We start from the raw sequence: 7,669 nt of genomic DNA, 5'->3' as shown, positions 1-7,669 counted from the left end.
CAGCCATGGCTCACTGTAGCCTTGACTTCCCAGGCTCAAGTAACCCTCCCACTTCAGAGGACCAACATGGTGAGAGTAGCTGAGACTACAGGCGTATACCATCACACTGGCTCATTTTTGTATTTCAGTTGAGATGGGGTTTTGCCATATTGGCCATGCTGGTCTTGAACTCCTGACCTCAGGTGATCTGCCCACCTTGGCCTCCTAAAGTGCTGGGATTACAGGTGTGAGCCACTGAGCCCAGCCTTTTTTTCCTTAGACTAGCTAAGTATTTGTTGATTTTATCTTTTCAAAAAATCAACTCTTGGTTTTGTCAATTTTCTTCTATTGTTTTCTTTTCTTTTTTTTTTTTTTTTTTTTTTTTTTTTTTTTTTTTTTTTTTTTTTTTTGAGACGGAGTCTCACGCTGTTGCCCAGGCTGGAGTGCAGTGGCGCGATCTCGGCTCACTGCAAGCTCCGCCTCCCGGGTTCCCGCCATTCTCCTGCCTCAGCCTCCTGAGTAGCTGGGACTACAGGCGCCCGCCACCGCGCCCGGCTAATTTTTTGTATTTTTAGTAGAGACGGGGTTTCACTGTGGTCTCGATCTCCTGACCTTGTGATCCGCCCGCCTCGGCCTCCCAAAGTGCTGGGATTACAGGCTTGAGCCACCGCGCCCGGCGCTGTTTTCTTTTCTTTATCTGATTTATTTTTGCTCTAATCTTTATTATGCCTTTTGCTACCATTTGGCTTAATTTGTTTTCTAATTTGTTAAGGTGTGAAGTTAGATCATTTATTTGAGATTTGCTTTTTGAATGTAGACGTTTATTGCTCTAAAGCTTCCTCTTAGTATTGCTTCTACTGCATCTCATAAGTTTTGGTATTTTGTGTTATCATTTTTGTTTGTTTGCAGATAGTTTTAAAATTTCCTTTTGATTTCTTCTCTTACCCAGTGGTTATTCAAGAATGTGTTTTTTAGTTTCCGTGTAAATGTGGATCTTCTCATTTTATTGGTTATTGATTTTTATTTCATTCCATTTTAATGGAAAGAGATAGATATTTGGAATGACTTGTATCTGCTTATGTTTGCTACAACTTGTTTTGTGACCTGACATGTGATCTATCCTGGAGAATGTTCTCTGTGCTCTTGAAAAGAATATTCTTCTACTGTTGGGTGAAAATTTCTGTATATATTTGTTGGGTCCATTTGGTCTATCATGTTCAAATCAGCTGTTTTTTTAATTGATTTTTTGCCTACATGTTCTATTCATTACTGAAAGTGGGGGTAGTGAGGTCTACTAATTTATTGTATTGCTGTCAATTTCTCCCTTCAAATCTATCAATATTTGTTTTATATATTAGATTCTCTGACATTGAGTGCATATATATTTGTAATTGTTATGTATTCCTATTAAATTGACCTTTTTATCAATATAAAATTACCGTAACATTACCTTTTTTCTTTAGAGAATGTTTTTTACTCAGCTAACTTTTTTTTTTTTTCTTTTGAGACAGAGTTTTGTTCTTGTTGCCCAGGCTGGAGTGCAGTGGCACGCCCAGCTAATTTTTGTATTTTTAGTAGAGATGGGGTTTTACCATGTTGGCCAGGCTGGTCTCGAACTCTTGAGTTTAGATGATCCATCTGCCTTGGTCTCCTAAAGTGGTGGGATTACAAGTGGGAACCACCATGCCTGACCCATTTTACCATTTTAAAGATGGCATCCCATTGCCTTTCTCCTTTTTTGTTTCTGATGAGAATTTAGCAATCATTCATGTCGTTGTTTCCCATTATTAATGTGTTATTTATTTTCCTCTGGCTGTTTTCAGTATTTTCTTTTTATCTTTGGTTTTCGTCAGTTTTAGATTATGTTCTTAGGGGTGATTTTCCTTATGTTTATGTTGATGAGGATTCAGTGAGTTTCTTATACCTGTAAGTTGTATCCCAAATTTGGGGAATATTTGATCATTACTTTTTCAAATTCCTTTCCAATTTCATTATATGTCCCCTTTATTTTGGGGGACTTCAGTTTCACTTTTTTTATGCTGTTTGGCATTGTTCATAGGTCACTGATGTTCTGTTCATATTTTTCTCCCATTTTTTCCCTCTATTCTTCATATTGAATTATTTTTAGCAATCTATCTTCATGTTTACTGCCCTCTTTTATTTGCTATTAATCTCATTCAGGTATTATTATATAATTATTATATATATTATATAATTATTATATATATTATATAATTATATATTATATAATAATTATATAATTGTTATATATACTATATTATTATATAATTATTATATATTATATTATTATAATATAATAATAATTATTATATAATTATATTATTATTATTGAGATGGAGTCTCGCTCTGTCACCTAGCCTGGAGTGCCATAGTGCAATCTCAGTTCACTGCAACCTCTGCCTCCTGGGTTCAAGTGATTCTCCTGCCTCAGCCTCCTGAGCAGCTGGGACTATAGGCATGGGCCGCCAGGCCCAGCTAATGTTTTATATTTTTAGTAGAGACAGGGTTTCACTATGTTGGCCAGGCTGGTCTCAAACTCCTGACCTCAAATGATCCACCTGCCTCTGCCTCCCAAAATGCTGGGATTACAGGTGTGAGGCACCATGCCTGGCCCTCATTCAGTTATTTTTAAAAATTATGAATGCTCTTCTGTTCTAGAATAGTCACTTGATTCTTTTTTGTGTTTTCTACTTCTCTGACATTCTTCAAATTTTTATTCATTATGACTATATTTTCTTGTAAGTATTTGAACATATTTATGTGGATATTAAAGTCCTTGTTTGCTAGTTCCAGCATCTACGTCACATAAGTTTCTTTTCTACTTACTGACTTTTCTTTGATCCATGACCCATATATTCTTATTTCTTTGGATTCTAATAATATTTTATTGTATGCTAGACATTAAATGTGATGCATTATGGCTAATCTGTGTTATGGATCCCCTTTTTTGAAGAAAAGTTTTATTGGGGAATAATTTCAAGTTTACAGAAATGTTTTTAAGATAGCACAGAATATTTCTTTATACCTTTCACTCCATTTCCCCTAATGTTAGCATTTTTAAAAATCATGGCACATTTCTCAAATGTACGAAATTAATATTGCTACATTGTTTGAATTTTGCCAGTTTTCCACTAATGCCCTTTTTCTGTTCCAGGATCCAATGCAGGATACCACATTGCATCTAGTTGTCATATTTATTGTTTTCCTCTGGTCTATGACAGTTTCTCAGTGTTTCCTTATTTTTCGTGAAGTTGATATTATTTGAAGAGTATTGGTCAGATATTTCATAGAGTACCACTCAATTTAGAATTATCTGATTTTTTTCTCATGTTTAGATTGGATATGTAGGGGAAAACTTTTTTCAACTCCATTTTACTTCTGCTTTCACACTACCACTACCACAAATACCAACACAGAAGACTTGTGTGACCAAATGTGGTAGGGGTGTACTCCACATACCAATTAGCAGACACCAACTGGGTGTCCTCTAATTCAATTCCGACATTATCTACATGGAGATAGTGTCAGATCTTACAGTTCAGGGGTTCAATATGCAAACTGCCCCCTACACCCTCAGACACCAGTCACAAGTTCGGGCCTCTTGGCATATCTTACCAATAAGCTGCAAGCTGGGATTTCCACAACTTCCCCTTTGAGTTCAATTAATTTGCTGGAGCAGCTCACAGAACTCAGGGAAACCCTTATGTTTATCAGTTTATTATAAAGGATATTACAAAAGATACAGATGAAGAGAACTGTAGGGCAGGATATGGGGAAAGGGGTGCGGAGCTTCCATGCCCTCCCTGGGAAGACTGCTCTCCAGGAACCTCTACAGGTTCAGTCATCTGGAAGCATTCTGACACAGTTATCTTGGGTTTTTATGGAAGCTTCAGGACATCGACATTCCTGCTCCTGACCCCCTCCCCGTCATCACCCCAGTAAAGGGCAGGACCCTCTCTGGGGAAGGTCTTAAGACCCACAATCAGAAAGACAGGGAAAAATTAGAGTCCTGCCTTGAGACAGATGAAAGGAGGGCAGGAGAAGGCCAGAGGCCTTCCCCTTGAGGCCTGACACACTCAACATTATAAGAAAGGATTATAACAGGGACCATAGGAGTTAGGAGCCAGAAACTGTGGATGAAAACCAATATATACATATATATAATGTCACCCTGGGGTCATGGATTTTGAGGAACAAACCTTAGTGGTTAGGTGCTTTTATCATTGCATCATATTAGGGGGTACATGATATCAACAAGACTCATCACTGGTGGTTCACGTAGTGAACCCTGTTCATGTGGTTGAGGTGATATTTGCCAAGATTCTCTACTGAATAGTTACTGTTTCCTTTTATCCATAATTTAATCTTTGGAAGTGAGTCTCTTATCCCTGACTACCCTCAAAGGGAGGAGAGTTAAATTCCACATCCTGAATGGGGACTATCTACGTATATTGTTTGGTACCTTCTGTAAGGAAGATTTGTCACTTCTCCCCTATTTATTTACTCATTTATTTATTTAAATCAGTACAGATTATATAGTTTTTCCCCTTGTGTTATAATTCAATACTGTCATTTATTTTGTTGTTGATACTGTTCCATTGGGAGCTTTTCCAGTTTGGTTCCTGTGTCCTGATGAGCTCCCATTTTTTTTTTTTTTAACTTGCTTACTTTTTAACATTAAAAGACTAGGAGATCAGGCTGGGCGTGGTGGCTCAAGCCTGTAATCCCAGCACTTTGGGAGGCCGAGGCGGGCGGATCACGAGGTCAGGAGATCGAGACCATCCTGGCTAACATGGTGAAATCCCGTCTCTACTAAAAATACAAAAAAATTAGCCAGATGTGGTGGCAGGTGCCTGTAGTCCCAGCTACTCGGGAGGCTGAGGCAGGAGAATGGCGTGAACCCAGGAGGCAGAGTTTGCAGTGAGCCGAGATCACACCACTGCACTCCAGCCTGGGCGACAGAGCAAGACTCTGTCTCAAAAAAAAAAAGACTAGGAGATCCTCCAAGCTTATTTTGTATTTTCCCTGTTCTGGCCCTAGAATTAGCCATTTCTTCAAAGAGCCCCTGATTCCTATGTTGCCTTCTGATACGGTTTGTTTGGATCTGTGTCCCCACCCAAATATCACGTTGAATTGTAATCTCCAGTGTTGGAGATGGGGCCTGGTGGGAGGTGATTGAATAATGGGGATGGTTTTTCATGAATGGTTTAGTACCATCCCCCTAGAGCTGTTCTCCTGATAAAGTTCTCACGAGATCTGGTTGTTTAAAAGTGTGTAGCACCTCCCCACCACCACCCTCCCCCGCCCTGCCCTGGTCTCTCTTGCTCCTGTTCTGGCCATGTAAGACATTTCCCTTTGCCGTCCACCATGACTGTAAGTTTCCTGAGGCCTCCCCAGAAACAGATGCCACTGTGCTTCTTGTGCATCCTGCAGAACTGTCAGCCAATTAAACTTCTTTTCTTTATAAATTATTCAGCCTCAGGTATTTCTTTATAGCAGTGCAATAATGGACTAATACACCTTCCTTTTGTTTTTAAATGATCTTAATCATTTTAAAGCATACAATTCAGTAGTGTTAAGTATTATTATGGACTGAATGTTTGTCTCCCCCAAATTCACATATTGAAGGCCTAATCCTCAGTGTGACTATACTTGGAGGTGGGGCCTTTAAGGAAGTAATTAAGGTTAAATCAGGTTACAAGGGTGGGACCCTGATCTGATAGGATTAATGTTCTTGTAAGAAGAGAGACCAGAGCCCACTCTTTCTCCCCTTGTGCACACGCTGAGGAAAGGCCACTTGAGGATATAGTGAGAAGTCTGCAACCTACGGGGGAAGCACTCTCCAAACACCAACTCTGCTGGCATCTTGATCTTCGACTTTCAGTCTGTGGAATGATGAGAATATAAATACATTTCTGTTGTTTAAGTCACCTAGTCTATGGTATTTTGTTGTGATAGTCCAAGCAAGTGAATACAAGAATATTCACATTGTTGTACACCATATTTCCAGAACTTAATCACACTGCAAAACCGAAACCCTGTATCCATTAAGCAACTTCCTTTTCCTTTTCCCTCCAAACTTCTTTCAGTAACCATTCTGCTTTCTTTGTCTATGGGTTTGACTACTTCAGATTCCTCATATAAGTGGAATCACACAGTATTTGTCATTTTGTGATCAGTTCATTTCACTTAGTATAATGTTTTCAAGTTTCATCAGTGTTGTAAAGTATGACAGGATTTCCTTTCTAAGACTGACAAATATTCCATTGTATGTATAGACCACATTTTGTTTGTTTGCCTTCATATTAAGGGTGTGAAAATTTGTTCTCAGAGGCAGCTAAACTATCGGTGACTCTCTTTGGTGATGTTAAGATTTTTTTTGTTTGTTTGTCTTTGGTTGGTGCTACTAAGCAATGCATCACCTCTGTTCTCCCTGTTCAGCTCTTGGCCCTACAGGAACTATTTCAGCTTGGACTTGCAGAGTTTTGTCCTATGTCTGCGCAGCCTAGAACTTAGCTACAGACGTATGGTGAATTCCTACATAGTCTTAAGGGTGCCTCTCTCTTGTGAATTACCCTGCCCTGCAAATTCCAGCCATTTAAGCAGCTTAAAACTCCAAGCTCTGCCTCCTCATTTTAGTAAGACTGCTGTTCTGTTTAGGATTCATTTTTGTGCTCTGTACTAGAAAGTGGTCCTAGATAGAAAGCTAGGGTGATCACAGCACTCACCTTTGTGTTCTCTCAAGGATCACAGTGCTGCCTGTGTGTTCCTGAAAATAGCTGCCTCGTGTATTTTGCCATGTGTAATATTTTGATTGGAGAGTAAGTCTAATGCCATTCTGTCATGACTGGAGGCAGAAATTTTGTTTTTATTTGTTTTTATTAATATGCACTCCCTGTTTCTCTTCTTTTATCCTTATGCAGTCTATCTTGATGATCTTATCCATTCTTAGGAGTTTCAATACCCTTTCTGTTTTCTTTACTTTAAGTTTTGTTTTTGGAGATGGAGTTTCACTCTTGTTGCCCAGGCTGGAGTACAATGGTGTGATCTCAGCTCACTGCAACCTCTGCTTTCCGGTTTCAAGCGATTTTCCTGTCTCAGCCTCCTGAGTCACTGCGATTACAGGCACCAACCACCATGCCTGGCTAATTTTTTTGTATTTTTAGTAGAGAAGGGGTTTCACCATGTTGGCCAGGCTGGTCTTGAACTCCTGACGTCAGGTGATTCACCTGCCTCAGTCTCCCAAAGTGCCGAGATTACAGGCATGAGCCACCATGCCTGGCCTACTTTAACTTTTTATTAACTTTTCACCTACTAAAAATAAATTACTAAGATGTTAGAATGTATTTGTTTACTTTGCTCTTCTTTTTAGTCATCTTTGCATGTAAAAATAAGACAACAGAAAAAATTTAATGGAATTTCTGATACTGTGAAGGGTAAAGATGATAGCACAATTTGAACAATGTTTTGGGGAAGATGTGGTTATGTCATATTCACAAAACATATCTGGGCAATAGTCCATTTCTCCCATGATTCCAGGCATGCAACCAACAGTCCATTTCATTATTGCTTATCACTGCCCAAAAGTTCCAAGAAATGACGAAATCAGTCTCATTTGGCATACATTTTTCAGAAGGAAACAAAGCAGAGAAAAAATTCTGAGAGAAAT

The sequence above is a fragment of the Macaca mulatta genome, chromosome 11, assembly GCF_049350105.2.
Source record: "Macaca mulatta isolate MMU2019108-1 chromosome 11, T2T-MMU8v2.0, whole genome shotgun sequence".
NCBI lineage: Eukaryota > Metazoa > Chordata > Mammalia > Primates > Cercopithecidae > Macaca > Macaca mulatta.
This window is presented reverse-complemented; position numbering follows the sequence as displayed.